This window comes from Ambystoma mexicanum, chromosome 1p, assembly GCF_040938575.1.
Source record: "Ambystoma mexicanum isolate Mex_15411 chromosome 1p, UKY_AmexF1_1, whole genome shotgun sequence".
Classification (NCBI taxonomy): Eukaryota; Metazoa; Chordata; class Amphibia; order Caudata; family Ambystomatidae; genus Ambystoma; species Ambystoma mexicanum.
The window spans coordinates 1502947642-1502970813 of NC_090921.1; the positions used below are offsets into that span (position 1 = coordinate 1502947642).

The 23172-nt window shown below is 45.6% G+C and overlaps 1 long non-coding RNA gene across 1 annotated transcript in view; it reads right to left on the bottom strand.

Moving 5' to 3' along the window:
- Window positions 1-13619, bottom strand: part of LOC138456727 (uncharacterized) — a 123694-nt gene extending 110075 nt beyond the window's left edge. Inside the window, exon 1 of the long non-coding RNA XR_011262128.1 lies at window positions 13564-13619. This is a non-coding gene — a long non-coding RNA (uncharacterized lncRNA). The remainder of the gene's footprint in view (window positions 1-13563) is intronic.
- Between the last annotated feature and the right edge of the window lie 9553 nt (window positions 13620-23172).

Below are 23172 nucleotides of genomic sequence, written 5' to 3' on the forward strand. Positions count from 1 at the left end.
GACTCACCGTCATCGAGGCACAGCGCAGACTGCCGAAAAATGTATTAGGAAGCAGCTGAAGCTTGACAACAAGTGTCAAAGATGAAGAATCCGTGGGAGGACACAATCCATTCGAAATGTGGGGCGGATAACTTAGTAAACGTTACTCAACAAAGGTAATTTTATTAAATTAGAAGTATGGATAAACGCTTCACTATCCCCTACCCTGAAGAGGATTTCCCTGCCCAAAATAAAGTAAAGCAAACACTAGCTGTCCCTCACACTTATACATACAATAAATAAGGAAAGGCATGGAAGTTCGAAACAGTGATTGAATTCGTAAAGCAACCACAGTCTCTTCATAACCTAGGTGAATTCCCCTTAATAGGCTTTAAACAGGATTCTGTTTCACAGTTCAAGAAAAGAAATAAGTAAATCCTGGTTTGCAACAAAGTTTCAACACATTTCTGTGCAACTTCAACTTGTCAACAAAATTCCAACACAGAAAATAGAAGGCTCTTCCTCTTTATTGAACAGGTTCTCAGTTCAACAACCTTTTCACTTTTGATGAAACCTTTTTTCTTCAGGTGAGCGGGACCGCAATGGGCGGGGCCTTTGCACCGAGCCTGGCAGTTATATTTATGTCAGAATACGAACAGCAGCTCATCCTCAACACCAACAACCCGTTCCGAGATAAAATTTCACGGTGGTTCCGCTATATCGATGACATTATTTTCATCTGGCGGGACAATGAAACATCTTTGGACAACTTTCTGGAATGGATAAATGAACAAAGTAGTGAGATTCAATTCACCCTAGAGAAGAGTAACCAAGATATCAACTTGTTGGACTTAACCATTTCAGTTAAGGAGGACAAACTCATCTGCTCTCTGTTTAGAAAGGAAACTGACCGCAACACCCTTCCTCACTATAGGAGCTTTAATCCGAACAATCTAAGAAACAACCTACCATTTGGACAGTTCCTACGGCTAAGGCGCAACTGTACGGAGCTAGAACAATACAAAGCCAACGCGTCTATACTACAGATGAAACTACGGAACAGAGGATACCCAAAAAAACTGGTCAACAACACAAGGAAGAGAGTTCAGTACATACCCCGAGAAACCCTTCTCTCTCCAAGAACACGGAATCCGGACACAGAACAACAGATAACGTGTGTTACCACCTTTGGCCCTGACACCACCCGTCTAAAGGCCACCATCAAGAAATTCTGGCCTCTGATACAGATTAACCTACCTGATGAACCTTTGCCACGAATGGCACTGAAACGGGGAAAAAACCTGAAAGATATACTTACCCATTCCAGACTCAATAAGAAGTCACAAAGATCAGAGCTTTGGAGCATGCGCGAAATTGTGGGACACCACCCATGTGGTGCCTGTAACGTGTGCAAACTAACAAAAAGAACTACATCATTTAAGATTGGGGATCAGGACTGGCAGTTAAAACATTTCTCTAACTGCAGAACCTCTAATGTCGTTTATGTAATCGAATGTCCATGCGGGATGAGATGCGCGGGCCAGACAAAACGACAAGTGAACAAACGAATAGGGGAACACAGGTCACGCATCCGATGCAGGGTCCACACAGCGCCCCTGGTTTCACACTACTTAGAACACCAACATGGAGTGGGTGACATGAAATGGTGGGTGGTCGACACCATCTTTAATAACACCAACACCACCAATGCCCTTAATCATAAGGAAGCCTGGTGGATCTTTAAATTAAAATCCACAACCAGGGGTCTTAATGAGGCGGTGCCCACCACCTTCAGCTGAGTACCTGTCCATCCCACTCTCCACACTTTCTTGAGTAGGGATACTAACCAGCCTGCCCCACAGAGTGGTCCACCCTCAATTATCTCGATGCAATACCCAAATGATGTGCTAACCTCATTGACCACATGATGAGCCTTTTTCATGAACCTTCCATGTATCCTGCATGAACCTCTTGCTCCAATGTTTTGCATTTATTTACTGACAGTTGCTACTGTTATATTTGAGTATGTTTTCTGTTTGCAAATCCATTGACTATGTGACAACAAGAGTGGCTCTTGCCCGACATCTGTATATACTCCTGAGTGCTCCTAATGTTTTCTTGAATTTGTAAAAATAGACAAAAAAATGTTGCTGTCACTGTAACATCCATCCATATGATGTCCGGCCAACAAATCCACTTATTGAACTTGTACTTCAATTTTCCTGTTCGACACACTTACACCAACATGCCTACAAGTCCCCCACGCTCCGTTTTACTCCTCTGAGCGACACTGCCGCAACGCTGCCCATCCCCTTGGCAACGACCACAGCGGCTTATCCACAAACATGCGCACGAGGATTCACACTTCTCACCTGCACATGCGCACAAGCGCGATCAAGTTATCCATCTGCTAGCATGCACACACGGCTTCCCACTTACCGCCTGTGCATGCGCATTGATTCGCGGGTCCGCCATCTCCCACCCGCGCATGCGCCTTTCGATCCGGCCCACAGCTTTTTCCGAGCGTCACACGCCGGATTCAGCAGCACTTATCTGCTGATACGGGAAGCTGACGCCGCCTCGTCGCGCTCCTCCAGAGCTGATTCGCACTTCTCTGGACTAACTCCAGTACAGATATTACGAGGAGCCTGCTACTCTTTTCTCCCGCAGTCCCACTCCCCAGCTTTTGTGAGAGATCTTTTCCACATGGATGTGCATGGATTAAACTAGATTCTCTCCCACATTTTGTCCCTGTTCGCAGCGACCTGTCCTGCATCCACACACCTGTGGTTGCACCACCTAGACGGCTGCTGTTATTGGTTTACACACCCGGAGCTCCACTTCTTTACGAGCTTCCTGCTGCAGGCTTGCAGCAACCCCACGAGCCATTGAAAAGCAGGTAATTCTGTTCTTAACAATTCCACACTTGCGTCCACAGGTAGCACACACTCTCGTGCAATCTCTTGCACCTATAGTATACTATTAGCCCTGAACAATCATTTGTTCCCTTTTCTCTTTTCTCCTATTTTCCAGACACATGTTCGGAGAACAGCCTTGCCCTCCAGACCGTTGCTGCAAGGTTCAATCCATCACTACGACATTAGAAGTCGATCTTCATCACCCAATTTCAAATAACTCTTTCAGGTCAGTCACTAGGCAGCACAAGCCCACAAGCTAGAGTATGCTTTACATACTCTTCACCCCTAGGGGGTTTTTAATTTGTTTTTAGTACATGTTAGTATCTCGTCTTTTTGCCACAACACTGCAGTGTTTTATCCACACTAATAACCTCCTCACTTGATTACCCCATTTAGGGAGACCGGGTCAAGACCCTTAAAGAAGGCGTTCCACACCGAAACGTCATGGGACCATCTTTCCATCTGGGCCAATCACGCCCGTCCCCATACACCATCTGATAAATATCTAGACGTAGACCAAAGACTTGGTTATCTCCCCAAAATATCCAATATAACATTGGTAACAACCATCAGGATTTTTTGTGAAGACAAACTCTGGTTCACTAACTACAATTTCATGTTCTATGTGTTTTGTTGTACATGATTGCTGCAAAATTATTCTGCTTCTATGTGCATGTTTTAGCAAATTTATGTCTATGTTTTGAGAAATTTGAATTGTGGCTTCAGTCTGCTCTTTATTTGTTCTCATCTCGATATGTCTGCCAACCTTTAGGCAAGTGTTGTTCAAAAAAAATATTTAACACTATGGGAAACTAAACCCAGATCTTTTGTGACACCAGCTAAATAAACAAGCTAACAGTCACCTGTGACATTCTCTCTTTTTTGTATTAAACAACTATGAGCACACAGCTCCTCTGATATTTAGCGTGCAAAATGCTATAATCTTTGCAGCAAACAGAAATGTAAAGAACAATTGTTAAAAGTACATGTGGCAGGACGCCACCCCTTTGTTTCAAATCTCAGTTCATCAATGGCAACAATATTTGTCTTGGTCAAGATGATTTGCCACAAGTGATAACTTCTAAAGGAATATAACTTCTTTATAATAGCTTTACACAGCTCTTCCTTTAGCACCACAAATTGTATCCGTCAGGACCACTTTGTAGCACTTCAACTTCCACCTGGTTTATTTCCATGCCCGACCTACTCCTCCAAAGGTTTGCCATCCTGTTTACACTCCCCAAGCCCAAACAGCGTTTCACAAAAACAAGTGCTTTTAGGTTTACGATCAACTGACAGAGGTTCACAACAGCTACATAATTATTCAGCAAATTAAAGCTTCATATCTTTCAACAAATCTTCATGGGAAAATGAGATTCACTGCACTGCGCACACTGTGATTTGCTCTTCATCCACATTTGTAGCCAACCACAAGCCGGCAGGCTTGGAGCCGGCCCACACACTAAGGCACACCACCAAGACACAGTGCGTGCCTCGAGCCTGTCTCCGCCGTCGAGCCTAGGGCCACGACCCCTGCCTCTCCCCACACCGCCCCTTCCAACTACAAGGGTAAGCGTGATATTCCTTTGCACAATACTACCCTCCCCTGCTGCCGGCGACCTGAACACTCCCCAGACCATTACTGAACTTGCGATCTGCATTACTAACTTCCGAGATCACTCCCCAGACACGGTTCCACCTTCTTTCATCACCCACACCGGACGCCAATGCATCCGCCCAGTTTGCTTACTTGCATATAAGATACTAATTCAGCACACCAATGCACGTGACTGCATCAAGATACTCAGTACAACTACTGCTGCAAGCCTAACAATTCTATGCAGCTCTCATTCTTCTGTATTCTGGACGTGCTGTCTCATTGCTCCCACGTCTCCCCCTATTGAATTGTGCTCGCAAACTGACATGTGATGTCAATTTAAAATGCACAACATGTAACTACTTAACTCTGCTAGTTACCACATATCTGCGTAACCTATACTATTTTCAATGGCTCTGGCTCTTGCACCGTGTAAAAACACCTAGCCTACTCTTGCAGCATACTTACCAATTCAGGTAGCCCACTCTTGCATTGTGTTAGCATAGCTGAACCAGCCTTTTGTTACATTGAGCCAGCACACTTGAATCTGCCTATTTTAGCACTGTGTGAGCAGAATCGAATCAGCCCACTACTGTATTGTGTTAGCATAGCTGAACCAGCCTTTTGTTACATTGAGCCAGCACACTTGAATCTGCCTATTTTAGCACTGTGTGAGCAAAATCGATTCAGCGTATCTCTGCATTGTACTAGCATACTTCCTTTAGCCTATCCTTGCACTGTGTGAGCAAAATTGTATCAGCCTACTTCTTATATTGTGCTAGCAAATCTATCTTAGCCTATTTCTGCATTGTGTTCGCAACATCGAATTAGACTATCTCTGCATCTTATTGCCTCAATTGATTTGATTCTGCCTATTTTATCCATCACTCGTACAACTGAATAACCCTCCTTTCAGACCACCGGCATCTTGATTCCCCCCACTCCGTTAACTATAGTTTAAGCCATACCTGCTTACACCTTCATACCGGCAACTGCCTTCTGTGCCTTCCTGCTTGCGCCCAGGCCACAGCCTTAAACCCTAGATTAACAGTTAGTGCTAGTTTAACAGCCCAGACTACCTCGCATTCACAGTTATGCTCTCTTGGCTCATTCTCTTCATGTTCCCTTTTTGTGTCTTGAACAACACCACACCATGTAGAAACAGCTACATATCTTTTAGCAATGGACTAGCCAAACTCGGCTACCCAAGACACCACCCCATCCCGTCCCACACCGTTCCTATCTACCCATCCACCTTTCCCCATACTGTCCACAATCACCATACTGCTAAAGTCAGCAACACACCAGTTAACACCCTACCCAACATTCCCAACCCAACTAAAAATGACCATACAAACACCAACATTAACCAGCCTAAACTACCAGGTTACCAGCCCACAGCCAACCCTAACCTTGCTACCCGCAACAACAGACTTGGCTCTAGACTCCACACCACACCCAGCAAGCCGCCTACAGTACCTCTGACTAAGGACACCAATAAAGTTAGCACCAACACTACTAACTCGGCATCTCTAAAAGGAGCCCTACTTAATGTCAGATCACTTGTAGCTCGCCCCACTGAAATCGCTGACCTCATCCTCTCAGCAGACCTCGACTTCCTTGCTACTACAGAAACATGGTTACATGAGGCAGCAGGACTATCTAACCCTTGCTGTTCCCAACAATTACTCTATCCTTAGAGCGGATAGACCCAATGCTCGCGGAGGAGGCGTAGCATTCATTTCCAAATCCTCACTCAACCTCAGATCTATTACTTCCCTTCCATTAGCATCCTGCGTGCATCTCGCCATCAAAATACAAACCCCTAAGAGTACAATTTCCTTGCAACTAATAGACAGACCCCCAGGTCCCACAGGCACCTTCGAGGAAGACATTACTTCTCTAACAGCCGAGAACGCTAAGCCTCTCTCACAAAATATTCTAGGAGATTTCAATCTAGGGTACAACAACCCTAATGGCACTCCTGCCTCCTCCCTCGCCAACGCCCTATCGGAGCATGACTACTCAAGTCAACACACTACCCACCCATCAGAAAGGCAGAACCATTGACTGGATCGCAGCCCATAATTGCAATATCACCTGCAAAGCCCCCCAACCTCTTGTATGGACGGATCACTTCTTCATACCATTTGACATCAGCATTAATAACCATAATCCCAAACAGTGTCCCCATGCGTCAGCCTGCCTAACTAGAAACAAGCGCAATATTACGGCGGATACCCTCAGACCACTGATTCTCCCCTTCCTAAACTCGCTTCCAGCCACTGCTGACTTCAACCTCCTAGTTAGCACCTACAACAACGCCATGACGACCACCATTGACACCGTGGCCCCACTAAAGTTGTGAAAAGGTAAACCTAGAGCGCATCTGAACTCTTGGTACACACCTGAACTGAAAACTCTTAGAAAAAAGAAAGCCAAGATGGAAACCCTATGGAAAATAACCCCAACAGCCAAAAATAAAACCAATCTCATAACCATCTCCTCCCTCTACAAAAAAAGAGATAATCCGCACTAAGAAGGAAGCTTACAATGTGAGAATAGACAAAGCAGGTTCCTCTACTAAAGAACTCTTGACCATCCTGAAGGAATTAGAAAATCCCAACCCACCGACAGACACCTGTGTGAAAGACAAACCTTGGTGCACTAGCATCCAAAATGCCCTTGCCAATAAAACCATCGGCCTTCAATCCAAAATTGAGGCCAAATGACTACAACTCCCCAACAGTAACTCCCCCACCCCCAGCGCTTATACCACTTCTAATGCCACTTCTGGATTCACCTTCAAAAAGGTCACCATACCGGAAGTCCAAAAAATTATAGCATCCCTCAAACCTTCCAATTGCAAAGGAGACAGCTGCCCTGCCCAGATTATCAAAGATGCAGCAAGAGACTTATCCCCCCTTCATCTCCAAAATAATAAACCTATCCTTTTCCACCAACTCTATACCCAACAATCTAAAACAATCATGGGTTCTCCATCTCCTAAAAAAACAATCCCTAGACCTAGCCATTCCCCCACTAATTCCAGGCCCATCACTACGGTCCCCTTCCTGCTAAAAACCCTTGATAGAGTTGCCTACTTGCAAATTCAGGATTACTTAGAGCCCAACCAACTGCCAGGGTTGCGTCAATCTGGCTTTCGACCTCAACATGGAACAGAAACTGCCCTTGTTGACCTCAAAAGTCAGATTGATGACATGAAAGACAAAGGCAAAGCTGCCATCCAGCTCCTTTTAGACCTCTCAGCAGCTTTCGACCTGGTCGACCACAAAATACTCTGCAACCATCTCTCATCCGCTGCCCACTTCTCCTCCTCAGCTGTCATGTGGATACAATCCTTCTTAGCCAACAGAACCATGAGGGTCTTTTCCTCTGCAGCAGACCCATCACCTGTTGTGTCCCACAAAACTCTTGTGTTTCCCCCACCCTATACAATATTTTTACAAAACCTCTCTGACAAACTGAACTATCTGGGTGTCACCTACACCAACTACGCGGATGACACTAAGATACTCCTCACCATCTCTGGCAACTATAAGGTCGACGTCACCAAGATCAACTAAATCTTCTCCATCATTCAGGCATGGATGGCCACACACGGCCTTTGCCGGAATGATGAGAAGACAGTGCTCCTCCTAGTCGGCTCACCAAACAATTTACAGAAACTCAGCCCTGACTACACCAACATCATCAATGGTAAAACTATCCCTGTTAATAATGTGAAAACCCTAGGCTTCTATCTTGATGCCATTACCAACATCTCTAAACAAGTGAACATGACCACCTCAACCACCGCCTACACTGGGAAACTAATCGGAGCCTGCAGACCATTCTTATCCACCAATAGTTGCCTCACATTGGCCAGGGCTCTCATACAATCCAAGCTTGACTATTGAAATAGCCTTTACCTAGGCGCCAACCAAGGCATAATCAATAAACTTCAGGTTCTCCAAAATAATGCGCTGCGAGCAGCACTAGACATTCCTAGGAGAGAGCACATCTCCCCCATCAGAATTTCTTGCAAATGGATCTCCATTCAACAAAAAAATTGACCTAAAAACTTTGTGAATCACCTACAAAGCCTTGAACCACCTAGCCCCCCCTATTTTACCAACAAATTCACTTTTAAGCCGAACAACAGAATCACAAGATCCTCCAACACTCTTTGCCTGACTGTGTCCAGATTAACTTCTAAAAGAGCCGAAGGCTCTAGTTTCACGGTCCTCGCCCCTGAACTTTGGAATACCCTGCCGCTGAACATCAAATTGACTGAATCCTTCCAACTGTTCAGGAAACGAGTCATTGGTTGGCTACTGGATAAAACCAATCCCAAAATCGGATTAAGACCATGACTTCTGTATATATTGTACATACCACTCAAATGTTTAACTGTATGCTCTAACTACCTCTGACTGTAAAAATTGTATATTACTTCTACAAAATGTATAACTGCAAATTTTATATATACTGTACTCTGTAACCTTCCTTAAGCGCCCTTTTACTCCTGGGTCTGGAGCGCTATATAAATAAACAAACAAACATTGGTGCTCTTTTATACTCTTCTGTAAATGGTGCTCCTCTACTTCTGGCTTTCTTTTTCCAAAAGGGCAGTCTTTTTGCCACTCTGGTTTCCCCTACATAAGTAACCAAGGTATGACAGAGATAGGGTCTCTGTCTGCTTCTCCCTTGGCTTTGGCAATTTGAGTTTACCAGCTTTTCCCCTTTGTTGTACAAAGTATGGGCAACACGTTTCACAGTTCATCAACCTTTCATTAGTCCCATTCTGTTTGCAATGTTGACTAGATTGCATTTGCCTTGCTTTTAGTCTCGTGGCTTGGGCAATGCTTGTAGGCATTACCTCTTAAAGTCACCCCCTTGGTTGCTGGGTTTACCAGAGACTCATGCTTTTAAGATTACAGTCATTTGGCTTTGTTACAGTAGGTTTTCACAGCTTTTCGTAGCTCAGGATTCAAAACTGTTCTCACAACTACTTTCACTCATACACAAGTGTTGCTTATTTGCTGAACGCCTGCCTGGGACACACGCGGGTATGGTGCTGGGTCACTACCAGCTTGTGAACTCACTGGGTAAAATGTGCACCTCCATTCCCTTTGCAGGACTTCAGCGGCTCATTGGGACCCGGCAAACTGCTTCTTTTAGTCTGCCTTCGCCCACACCACCTGCAATTGGAGCTCCTCTTGCTCCTGAGGCCGTCTGGTGCACGCCAGCCTCCAGAGACAGCCTCAAGGCCCTTGGGTGCATGTGCCAGCCACTGGAGACAGACTCCCGGGAAGGAAAGCTTCCCTCACTTTCACTTCCTGCTGCACAGCCTCTGCAGAACAGGTCTCCAGAGGAAAAACGTCCTCGTCTCGCAAACTTGACGCTGTGAGACCTCTGCACCTCAGACTTCGAGAGACACAAACCTTCTCGGGAACGGCAGCTGATATCTGCCTTGCAGTGGTCCCGGCGTCTTCTCTCCCCGCCAGCTTCTGCCTAGCTGCCTGCACGAACAACTCTGCTTCTTGCTTCCTCTGGTCTGTTCTTCAACTATGGCCTGCACCCGAGGGGGGCCTTTTAAGCCTCTATACCCCTCAGGTGTGGGTCATCTAGATTAATGATCTGAACCCCCCTGCAACAATGCACCTTTGTAGCCCCCTAGGGAATTCTGGGACTTGAAGTGTCTAATGGCAAAGTTAGGTTTTTGAGTTGGATTTTCACTTTTAACCCCAAGTTGGTTCCTTTTAAAGGAATATCATGAGGGTTAGTCACCAGACTTGATTTAGAAAGGCAAGGCAACTCTTTTAAACCATTTTTATTCACAATTGTCCCTATATCTTTGAGGTTTAGGGGGTGGGAGATCTTGAGCTTTACAGGTCTCCAGAATTCAAGTAGGGGTTTGATTACTGCCAAGGTCTAGGAGTTTGTGATTGTTTTCCCCCTACGTACATGCGCATCTTGTACAACAAGATGGTTATTATAACAAGCCATTACATACTTAGGCATTGCGGAACCATCATCCCTGAAGGAATGCAAATACTGCTTCTCATCCGACTGAGTCCTCTCATTCCCCTTGACCTTTTCTCCTCCTATGTGATCCTCCAACAGAAGACCTCCCCCAAGGTCTGGATCATAAAGCATCTGCCTTTCCCTGTCCACCTTGGAGGAGACTTTAGGAAGGGACTTAGTGAGGAGTCTGTACAATTCATCACACAGTACTCAATAGTAATCTAATCTTATCTTAATTTTCCTCTTCCGCGTCCCAGCATCCAACAGTAATCTTACCTTAAACCCCACATCCCAGTACACCACGGTAATCTCACCTTTACCCCACCTCACTCTCCCTTGTCATAGTCTCCACTATTCCCATTTCCACTCATTTAGTCCCCCACTATCCCCACCTCACTCTTCCTTGTCACTGTCCACCACCTCTTCTTCCTCAGTCCTCTATGAACCCCACATTACTCTTCCTAGTCAGTCCCGCACTACCCCAAGTCACTCTTCCTCATCACAGTACCCTGATAGTAATCACTACAATTGCCCAGTCTCCCTTTTACTCTAATAGTAATCCAGGTCATCAGCTCCAGATTCCTCTTCCTCGTCCCAGTACCGATGGTAATCTTACCTTTACCCCCACATCTCTCTTCTCATCCCTGCACAAATGAAAATCTTACATTTGCCTACATAAACTGATTCTGTGGCTAGAAACCGTCCAGATGATGGACTTGGAGTCCAAAGTGCATTGGCCAAGGTTCTGACACCCAAGCAACGGTGAAAAGAACTACACCAATAAAAGATTTTTATGAGAATGGGGCATACAGAAGTTCAGTAGTGTATACTACCGGAGTGTGACCAACACTGGTGTAGTTAGATCAGTTTCTGTATATAATGGATTGCTTGAATAGTGCAATTCAGGCTTTTTGGTATACACAAAATAGTTATAAGGACATACACTCGAACATAGTTTGAATCACTTGTGGTGCCCTCTGAACATATTGATACAATCTTACCATTACCGCCAAATCCCTCTTCCATCATCACAGTCGCCCACCTCACAATTCGTCAGTCCCACAACTACACACATCACTCTTCCTCATCACAGTACCCCAAGAGTAATCACTAGCATTATCCACACATTCTTCGTACCAGTACACCATTTGTAATGCATTATTATCTGGACACAGAAAAAGATGAAATCCATGAGGAACCAGATGTTGCATTGGAGAACAGATCTTGATAAATAATAGGCGTTCTGTGATAAAAAAAAAGCAGAATTACATGTGGTGGGAAGTATGCATAAACAAGGCCCTTGAAATTGTGAAAGAAATTTAGTTGAAGTGGCATTAAGGTGCTGATTTAATTTAACAAAACCCCTGAAATTAGTCAGGGGTTGAAAGCTATCCCACCTTAATTATGAATCATATTTCTGCATATAAGAGTGGATTCAAATGCAAAACTTGATTGGAGTTTGCATTCAAACATACTGTACATTTACAACCATGGTATTCTTACACCCCAGCGTTACTCTGTATTGAATGAGCATTTACCATGATGAGTACTCTAGTACCTTTATCACTCGGTTCTAAAAACAGTCCCCTATTCAAAGGCAGCATTAGGGTGGTATAATAATGCCTTTGCACCAGACCACCTAAGAGTACAACATGCATAAGGAACAGTTTGTGAAATTGTTTCTTCATGTTTCAGACTGCTTACTGTCAGTACAATAAATCAAAAGGCAGGCCATGTCCATGTCAAATGGTAAAGTTTAGAGCAGGTGGCCTACAAAGGTAAACCATGTTCAATGTTGCGAGAGGGCAGGGTTATCAAGACTAGTGTAACCAACGTACTGAATGTTAGAAAGTTGTAATCGTTTTAGAGCCTGGGTTTGAAGCCTGCATTTCTCCACGTACCTTGGACTACGACTTCCATTATCCCTCACCACTGCCTATGCTGGGTAGGACTAGTGGAAGTTGGAATGTAAAACCTCTGGAGATCCAAAGGTGGCAAACTCCTTCTGTAGTGCATCTGAAATTGTAGATTGTCATGTGCAAGACCAACTTTCTGTAGTTATCTTAGCATTATTTACAATGGTTGACAATTTGTTTTAGATCTTCATAAAAAAACATTGCATTCTAGCACAGATGCAATATAGCCTCTATATATTCAAATACAGCAAGAATGTAGCTTCCAACACCTACAGAATTTATGGGGCGTTGTGGCAGAATCAGATGGCAACAACATATGGTAAAAGAATTACACCGGCAGAGCTCATGTATAGAATCGTGCAATCTCTCGTTAATGGTATGTTAGGTTTATAAAAGCATGGAGAAAACCTTCCTACCTGAAATAGGAGTTGCATAGGCCATTTCAGGTAAGCCATGCATGCCACAGTGCACCCAGATAGCCTTCACTGGAAGTTCACCTCCTGTTCAGAGTCGATAAGCAATGCATTGCAAATATGCAAATGAGTGCAAAATCATGCTTTTTGCTCCAGAAAATTGTCTTGTATAGCAGCGCTTTTTATAGATGGCTTTATCAACAAAAACCGACAGCTCTCAAGGGTGCTCTGTGGTTCCGAGCTAGAGGTGAGCTTCCAGGCTTGGCTATTGGGTGGTGCCATGGCATGCATCACTTAGATGAAATTGTCTATTCTACACTCTTGCAATATAGTTAATACAACTAGAGAATAATACTTTGTGTGAAGAGCAGTTTAACACGTTCTCATTTTACTTTACCAGTGCAAATGTAAAAGAAAGAATTAAGCCTAGTTATCCAATGTCTCACATTCATGGTAGAACCCACACTAATTACTTGTTATGGATTATTCAACGACTTTCCTATGCATGCACAACCCTCACATATGTATATCAGCCTTTGAGCATAACGGATTGGGAAAAACCTGGAAAGTGGGAAATGAGTTTGGAAGCAAATAAAGTTAAGATGAGGCTTGGGGGAGCTGCAGAAGTATAGAGTTAAAGAGTTATTATTCACAAGGCTTGAGATTTTAGAGGAAAAAGAGGTGGTCTTTCAAATGCTAAATTCACTTACGTCGCTTCTGGTTTCCGAAGGAGTGCTGTAGATCACCTTTTTACTTGTACTGCGGGAGGGTGTAGAACAAAGAAGGACTTTTATCATTACATGTTTACTTTTCTAGGAGTGTACTTTTTTTTATAACAAAAACTTTATTAGCTCATCACTGTTCACATGTACAATAGCTTAGCATTTGCATAGATTGTTTTAGCACAGCTCTGTTTCATCTAACATGTCTTACTGTAGCAACTTCAAAACGCCCCTCCACCCCCATAGCTAGTCCTAGGATAGCAACCTCCTATATCCTCTACTCTTTGGCTCAATCCTCTTCCTCCTGTAATATCCCAAGCGTCCTCAGTCTCTTCGGGATATATAGGTTTGTATTATCCTTGAGTGCATAGGTAAGAAAGGGTGACCAGACTTTCCCCAGCGTCCCAACGTATTAATGCCGTCATTTTCTCCACTGTCCCAGATTGCATAGTACCATTGTACAAAGGATTGTGGTTCCTTCTGTTTCCATTGTTTTGCTATGCAGCGCCTCACACTCGTCAATAGATTTGCCCCTAGTTTTCCAGCTCTCCCAATCGTTGCTCCCCGTCAGGTCGGATGTTCGAGTGCCATAGCCCCATCAAGTTCCATGTCAACTCCTAATATCCTGACCACTTTTGACTTCACCTCCTGCCAGAAGTGCTTAAGCTGCAGACATCCCCATCAAATGTGTTCCACCGTTCCCACTTCCCCACAGCCCCTCCAGCACATAGCCGATGTGGAGTTACACATTTTATGAAGTTTTTCCGGGGTGTAGTGCCATTGGTGTAGCAACTTGTATTGTAGCTCGCGCTGCTGTACCGAGGTATATGGCCAGTACCATCCCTTTATGGCTTTATTCCATTCCCTATCCGCAAGTACCCACCCCAGTGTGCTCTCCCACTTGCTTCTCATTGCCCAGGTCTCCTGCTTCTCCTTACCCGACAGGATCCTATAGATAGCTGAAATCAGCCCTGTTTTCACTGGAAGACAGTAACTTTTCCCATTCTGTCTGTTCCCTTGAGGCCCCTTCCATTATTGTGGGGGCCCCTGCCCAATGCCTAGGTCCCCCTTCCCCAGGTCGAACGCCCTACGGCAGCTTTCAAATGGCCTAAATGGATTTCCCTCGTAAAGATCTCCATTTCCCTCAACCCTCTCGCTATCCATCATTTCAACTGGAACTGGTCAAGACGCAAACACCAACTTCCCAAGACAACGCCAAGGGCACCAACAAAAACGGTTTCCGATGTGGCTATGATTTTCCCCAGGAGGGACCGTGCACTGCACTGGCTGAGAAATGCGCTGCCTGTGGGGGAGATGACCATTTTAGGACGGTATACAGAAACGCCCCCCACACTTGCATCACAAGGGTCCTCCCCAAGGAGCGGCAGACGACACCCGAAACATCGCCCGATGACCAGAAGTCTGGTCGTGAATACCAGAGATACCGCCCGGCCGAATGGGAAGGTGACAGGCAGCAGTCTCAACGATCATACAGGTCCCCTGACAGAAGAACAAGTTACTTACCCCTTATAACGTTCTTTCTACTGGATGTTCCTCCCACGTATGCCTCTCATCTTAAAACACATCCTCTTCCAGCTTTAGCTGCTTCGTAAAAAAAGAATTTCCAGTAGAGGACGCTGCGTGACGATGTGGTCGATTCGATGTCCCTGGAGGGCTGTCGTGTCGATGTCGACATCACCACTGGTACATATAGCACGTGCAGCGACTGTTGGCTTCAGTTGCATTTTTACACATACCCTCAGCAATTACGGCGGTAGATGGTGCCAGACAGTATCTGGCCCTGAGAGACCTCAAAGTGTAAAACACAGAAATTCTACTGCGGGGTAGGCTGGGAGGGGCGATGAGGAATACATGGGAGGAACATCCCTTTGAAATAACATTAGTAGGGGTAAGTAACTTGTTCTTCTGATGGATTGTGTCCTCCCACGTATTACTCATCTTAAAATCTCCCAAAGCAGTATTGGTTTTGGAGGAGGGAGTTAGAATTTAGAAATGTCTTATGGATTAGTGTGGACAGAGTGTAACACCGCCTTCCCAAATCCTCCTTTCTGACCGGAGTAAGAATCCAGACAATGTCTTGTAAAGGTATGAACAGAGGACCATGTGGCCGGTGCACACATGTATTGGGACTCCCCTCTGTAAAGCAGAAGATGTGCCATGCCCCTAGTCGAATGAGCCACAAGGCCCTGCGGAGAATCCCTCTGAGTCAATCTATAGCACTCAGTAATGCCTAAAATAATCCACCTAGACCAGGTTTGTTTTGTCACTGCCAGCCCAAACTTATGGCCTGTACACCAAACGACAAGTTGGTCATCCTGTCTCAATTTGGACATCTTGGAAATAAAAAAAGCTAAGTGCTTGCCAAGATGAGGAGGTGGGCAAAAAGATGGTAGTACAATCTTTTGAGACAAATGAAAGTCGGATACAATTTTAGGTAGAAACGTATGCTTCACTTTAAGAACTACTCTATAAAATAGTATAAGGAGGCTTGCAAGACAAGGCCCGATGTTCGCTCACCCTACTGGCTGATGTTAGTGCATCTAACAGAAAAGTTTTAAAGGTTAACCTTAAAGGACAAGTATTAAGCGCCTTGAAAGGAGCACACGTGAGGAATTTTAGAACCAGATTAAGGTCCCAAATAGGAACCTGAAAAGGAGTTGGAGGAAACATTTGCTAATAATTTTTGTAATATATGTTTATTCCAATAAAAATATCCATCAAACACATGCAAAGCATAACAAGAAAAAACACAATCCATCAACACAGAGAGAATAATTCATACACTGAGCATATTCAAAAATGCTAAAAAGAAATAGCAATAACATGCATGATTACAGGGGACTAAAAAAGCAGCAGTTTAACCTTGTAAAACCCTGTTTCTTCGATATGTAGCGACCTTCAAATAGGACAGGGTGGCACGCGGTGTCAGTTCGGTTCCTGCCGTAAGTAGAAAGATCATTGCCGGCCTATGCTGGCGCAGATTTGTACATTTTAATACTTGCAAAATAGTCTGTTTTCTTATATCCTCGTAACCCGGACAAAACAGTAAAAAGTGGCTTAAATTTTTGTTCACGGCACCACGCACCGGGCAGCTCGGGTCGTCTGGGAAACCCACCCATTTGGCAGTATTTGCCCTCAGCCATAAGCAGTCAAACGGTGCCCTGGTAATGAGCCACCTTTGATGTTTTTTCCTCATCCAGACAAGGTACGGCTGTAAACTTGTCGACCCACTGATGAGCTTATGAAAGCGGTCTGATTGTGACACCCGTGCTACAATCGTGCATTTAGCCACAGATTCCTGCATCACAGCTTCCTTAGTAGATCTTACTTGCTGTAGCGGTAGCGGTAACAGTGCCGACGGAGGCGGGACAACCGATACATTACACTTTGCCAGAAGTGACTTTACTGACCTAGGGCAAGGGATTTTGTCCCACTGCTCCCCATTCAACGTCTCTCTTATTATGAAATGACAAAGCGCAGCATTCACATTCCCCCAGATTCTTAGCCATAGCATGCTCGGGCAGCAGTCCAATCGTCCTCCCAATATGCCATCCGCAGCTCTCTATGAACCGAGGCGCAGGACAAGGAACCAGGAACAAGGAACCCAAAAGATTTCAAAAAAATGTATTTGCCTTGACCTGCATATCGCCCGTTTTGTAATATCCCCATAGTGCAGCTCCGGTGAGGGTGGCGGCCGTTATTTGCATGGCGTAAGCCTTAAAGGCTGATTGCAAGTGCTGTCTCCTACATTTCACTAAAAAGTGTGATATGCCCCCCAAATACTGACATTTTTAAGGACTATTTTTTTTTACGAGAGCACTGCCCGATAAAGACTCAAAACCAGACTCCCAAGTAGTCATATTCTGTCACCCTGGGGATGACTTCCCCCCGACATAGTATGGGATGCATTTTAATAAGCTTCCTACCTCCACTGATGCCCAACACTGCTGATTTGGCCGTATTAATCTAAGCCTAGGCTAATCATGAAGGAGACATGCGTCAACCAAAGCCTGTGGGGCCCTTGAGGTTCTAGCCATCAACACTGTCATTGGCGTAAGCCAAGACGAGATGACCTGCCCCCCAATTTCAAATAGTCCACGCCAGTATTCAGTAGGGCATGCAATAACCCATTAATATAGAGTGTGAAAAGTATAGGGGCCAGAACAGACCCATGGCGATTGCCCAACCCTATTTCGAAACATTCTGTACACCTCCCCAAGGTCCAAAATGGACGTTGGCCTTATTGACTGAATGTAGCACCCGCAACATTCCCAGGATTCCCTCCGGCATCCCATGCACTCAAGCACGGCCCACAACTTTGAACGATCAACTTTGACGAAGGCCATACTTCTGTCCATGAATGCGAGATGGACTACCTCGCCCGTGCAGAATACAAAGTTTGACATCAAAAGATATAGGTTCAATGCCTGCTCCATGGTGCCCAAACCCGGACGAAAACTGAATTGGATGTCGGTCAAAATGTCTCCCCCTGCAAGCCAGCTCTATATATGGGCCAACAAAAACCGACCAAAGATCTTGAATGCTGTGTCCAGAAGGGATATCAGGCGATGGGATGACGGCTTAGTTGTATCGCCCTTTTTTGCAGTCTTCCACGACAGTGGATAATGCCCTGACCTCATGCAAGCATTAAAAGCCAGGGTCAGCACAGGGGCCCATAAATCTATTTCATCCGGGCCAGGCGCTCGGTTCTGTGACTTGGCCCCTATTGCCTTCACCACCTCCTCCAAGGTGAAGTGTAAGGAGACGCCCCCGGTCGTCTTTCATTGTTTTCACCACCATCACCAAACAAGGTTCCAAAATAAGAGACCTAGTCCGCCGCCCCCACAGACAGCAATTTGAAGAAAGAAACCTCTTTAGACTAGCGCTTAAAAATGATCAGCGCCGCCAGATATCCCTCGATTGTGCCAAACTGGAGCCCCAGATTAGCAAAATGCAACAAAAACGATAACACCATAGGTGTACTGCACAGAAAAGGGTCCACATTATTTTTTCTGCGCAAGCTGCATAACATATTTGAGTGGCAGCGATACATGGACTTTGTTGCTGGCCTTCTGGCCGAAAGCAAAATCTCTATTAAGTTATCCGGAAGGTCCCAATCCTTATATCTCAACCTCTCAGAGACCATGCATGAAGGTTGAGTGTCTTGACCTCTGGATAGAGAACTGTACTTTGCTCTCACATGTACAGATCCCCTCTTTGCGGAAGACGCATTCGAGGACAGATGGGACATGTCCTGAAGGTCCAGGTACAACGTCCTTCTGGCCCAATCTGGGGCAATTAGGGTCATGGGTTTCCTGAACCTTCTCAACCTCCTGATAACTTGAGGAATGACAGGGACTGGAGGAAACTTGTACAGGAGTGGAAACTACCAGTCCACTATAAACATCCATTAGAGCTCCTCTTGGGGGAAATTCCCTGGAGCAGAACAGTTGGCACTTCCTGTTGGCACTGGTCACAAACATATCCACTTAAAGGGTTCCCCAAAGGGTGACGATCTCTTGAAGGACTACTTCCTGAGCTAGTTCCCACTCATGGGAGACTGTGCTCTGCCTGCTCAGAGTGTCCGCCACTGTTTTCTCCTCTTCGGCCAGGTGAACCGTCAATAGGGAGACTCCTTGAATTGCCCAGAACCAGAGCTGCATTCCCTCTCTGCTCAGGGGTAGTGACCCTATGCCTCCTCTCTTGTGGAGTTAGTTTATGGCAACTGTGTTGTCCGTCATTATCAGGATATTCTTTCCCCATACAGAGTGCAGAAAGGCCATTTGCGCTAGTCTGAACGCCCTCAGCTCCAAAAGGTTGATGTGTAGTTTGGACTTCGATGGAGATCAACAACCGCTGACTGTCAGATCGTTGGCATGGGCTCCCCACACCATGAGTGTGGCATCCGTCAATACTGTTATCTCCGGCCATGGTTGCCAAAAATGTTCTCCCTTCAGAATATTGTCCACGCAGGCCCACCACAGGAGAGCCTGTGTAACTCTGTTCAGAACCTGAAAGAGGTCTTACATCTTGCCTGAGAATTGAGAACACGGTCCTCAGGGCCCATTGGTGGGAGCTCATCCTCAGGCAAGCCTCTGCCACCAGTAAAGTAAATGACAGGACGCCATGATGCCAAGCAAACTTAAAAAGTCGAAGGCCGGAAGACGCTGGGCACTCTGGAATTTAATGACCATCTGCTGAATGTGCTGAGCCCTCACCTCGGGTTGTGAGGCTTCTCCTGTGGACGTACGCAGGGCTGCACCAATGAAATGGAGTCACTGAGATGGTATCATGTGGGACTTCTTGAAATTGAGGGAGAAGCCCAGACTGTGGAGAAAGTGGCAGGTTATGCTGAGATGCTCCAGGGTCTGTTCGGAACAACGGACCCTTATCTGCCAATCGTCCACGTAGGGATAGAAGTGAATCCCCCCCCCCCCCTCCTCCTCTCATGAGAGTCGTTGCCACCATCGCAATTAACTTGGTGAAGACCCTCGGGCAGAGGACTCGAAACTGATAGTGAGAGGTGCGAACTGTGAACCTCAGGCATTTTCTGTGTATGGACACATGAAAATAAGCATCCTGAAGATCCAATGACGCCATCCAATCCTGAAGCAGGAGGGCCTGTAAGATCTGAGAAAGGGTAACTATCTTGTACGTGTCTTTACTGAGGAACTGGGTCAAGTTTCTTAAGTCTAAGATAGGTCTCAATCCTCCGTCCTTTTTGGGGATTCGGAAGTAGGGGGAATACCACCATTTGTTCCTCTCCATTGCAGGTACTGGTTCTATAGCACCTTTCTTAAAAATGTCGTAACAAGGAACAGATCCGGAACTTTGAGCGAGTGTTTCCCTGGTGGATGATCCGGAGGCCTTTTTAGAAAGGGAAGGCAGCAGCCCTGGGCTACTGTTTCCAATGACCATGCATATGAAATACCACGCCAGTCTTGCAGATGCTGCGAGTCTGCCTTCCACTGGGGTTTTGTGGACTAAGGCCTCAGAGAGGTTTTGAGGCAGCTGAAGCAGCGGCTGAGGGTAAAGCAGCTGTTGGCTGGGCAGACTTGGCACCTCTCCCTCAACCACCACAGGGCAATCTTCTTCGACTACCCAGTCCTCTCGCTCTACCAACTGAGCGAATAAAAACAAAAAGACCTGCCTCTCCAAGATGTTCCACTGGGGTGAGGTTGTAGCTGTCTGATAGCAGCATCAGTGGTCTGCAGCTTTTCCAGGCTTTCGTCAGCCTTGCTGCCGAACAGGTGTGTGCCGTCAAAGGGCATGTTGAGAAGTCTTGATTGCACATCAGGGGCATACTCAAACTTCCTCAACCATGCAAATCTGCGCATCACAGGGCTTGCTGCCATTGCTCTCCTGATACTGTCAGCAGATTCGAGACCAGTTTGAAGGGACTCGCACATAGCCCCCTTCCCATATTTAATGTTTAAAAAGCAGTCTTTCTTCCCCTTTGGGTATACGATCAGCCGCCATAGCTATACAGTCCCATAAGTGAAGGTAAATTTAGCTAATGCACATGTGGCGTTTGCCAACTTAAGGGCCATACTACCTGCAGAGAAAACGTTTGCTGTCATAGCGCTCCTCTCTGTCTGGTGGAATTGTTGGGTAGACAGTCTGTTTGGAAGTTGAAGTGACCGCCTGTTACACTAGGCTTTCCGGAGTAGGATGCTTAGATAAACAGTAAGGATCACTACTAGAGGTCCTGTATTATCGTGACAGATTCTTATTCAAAACAGGAATGAATTCTGGTGCATCCCAATCGGCATTCACCTTCCTTTGCAAGGCTATGTGAAAAGGCAAAACGGGGTCCTTCTGGGGTCCCTTATCTAAGATGTTAGTAAGATCATCTTGCTCAAAATGTGATGCAGGCCTGGCCCGCCCCACAAATTCAACGACTCTTGACATTAGTGGTCTATATCACTCATCCACATGTTCTGTGGGGTGTGGTGTGCCAACTTCAAATTCAGGAGAGGTATTCCACTTGCAGAATGGAGAGTCTCAAAGATCTTTCCTTCTTGACTGTTCTGATATTAGAGATTCTGAAACACTTGTTCCATAATCTAACCAAAATGAACGTACCTCATCCTCTGAAGGTTCATGCTCCTCATAAATTGAAGTAAGATTTAAAAAGAAATCCTTTCTGGGTAGAGGAGTAAAAGATTTCTCCATCTTCTCAAATTCCTTCAAGGGTTTCGATTGCTTTCGTCCATGATGGCGTTGATGTCTTTGATGCACTTAATGTCAAAGGCTTCGACAACAACGGCATCTATGATTTCGCCAAAGAAGGCGTCGACCATTTAGACGAAGACGTCAACTTTGACTCAACCCTAGCTCTCAAAGGGCTAGATCCTCAACTCGAGTGAACCTTTGCAGAGTTTTCGGCACCAGGGTGCACAGGTTTTGCCTTTCGCCCTTTCTTCGTCAGGTTCAACCGTGACGGGGACATAACTTTTGGCTCTTTCAAGGGAGTTGATCCACATTCTCGAAAACTGGAAGCATTTTCTGTCAGAATCACTCCCATTCAGCTGGCGATGCTGATTTTTTAGGGCAAGTAACTCTTTCAGGGAAGGATCTGGGGGGAAGTAGATGGCGATCTACACAATCTCTTTTTCATTCTCCAAGACGACAAAGATTAGTACGATCTACTCCTGAAGCAGGAATGTTTTTCTAGCTCTCCTCCTCGGAGGAGAGTCACCTCTCGACTCGGAGGGTCGCTTCTTCGACTCAGTCGTCGAATGGGGATTTGGGTGACCTACCTGCAGCTAACTTCCCTTTAAGTTCTCTCAGGGCTTTACCCATCACGGATAAGCAGGATCCACATTCTGACGTCTTGTGTTTGGTGCACAAACACCACAGGCACACTCGATTGGGGTCCGTGAGGGCCATTTTCGCATCACAGTAGTGTCATTTTTTAAATCCCAACTTAGGGGTCGCAGAAGACGAAGCCATATTATTGGACAATTTCAAAGGTTTTGAAGGAAGCTCAGCATGCCGTACTTCCGAAGCAATATCTCTTGTGGAAAAACAGAGCTGGAGGCAACAGTCGCTCTGTGCACTATATGTACCAGTGGAGATGTTGACATCTGGATGGAGGCCCTTGGATGGACATAGAGTCTACCACATCGACACGCAGTGCCCTCTACTGGAAAACATTTTCCGAAGCAGCTAAAGCTGGAAAAAGATATATCTTAAGAAGAGGAATACATGGGAGGACACAATCCATTTGAAGAGGATCTTACAGGATGAGGAGAAATGTATGTTAAGTGGAGGGGGGGGGAATCACGGGGAGTGCATCCTCGTCCTCTCCTGATGACCGGCAGAAGAGGAGTTGTGTGTGGGCGTTAGGCAACAAGGTTGCCCAGCAACACAGCTCCACATTGGTTTTAAACGTCAACACAATTTAAATCTTGATTTACACATGCCTGACAGTGAACGTTCTGAGCAGAGAAGCACATAATCGGCTTCTGCATGTGCCAAGCCTATAGCTGTCCACGGTGGACATATTCCCATACAGTTCTAAAACCCCACTATCGCGCAAAGGGATGTTTACAATGGTCTGCGCTCACAAGT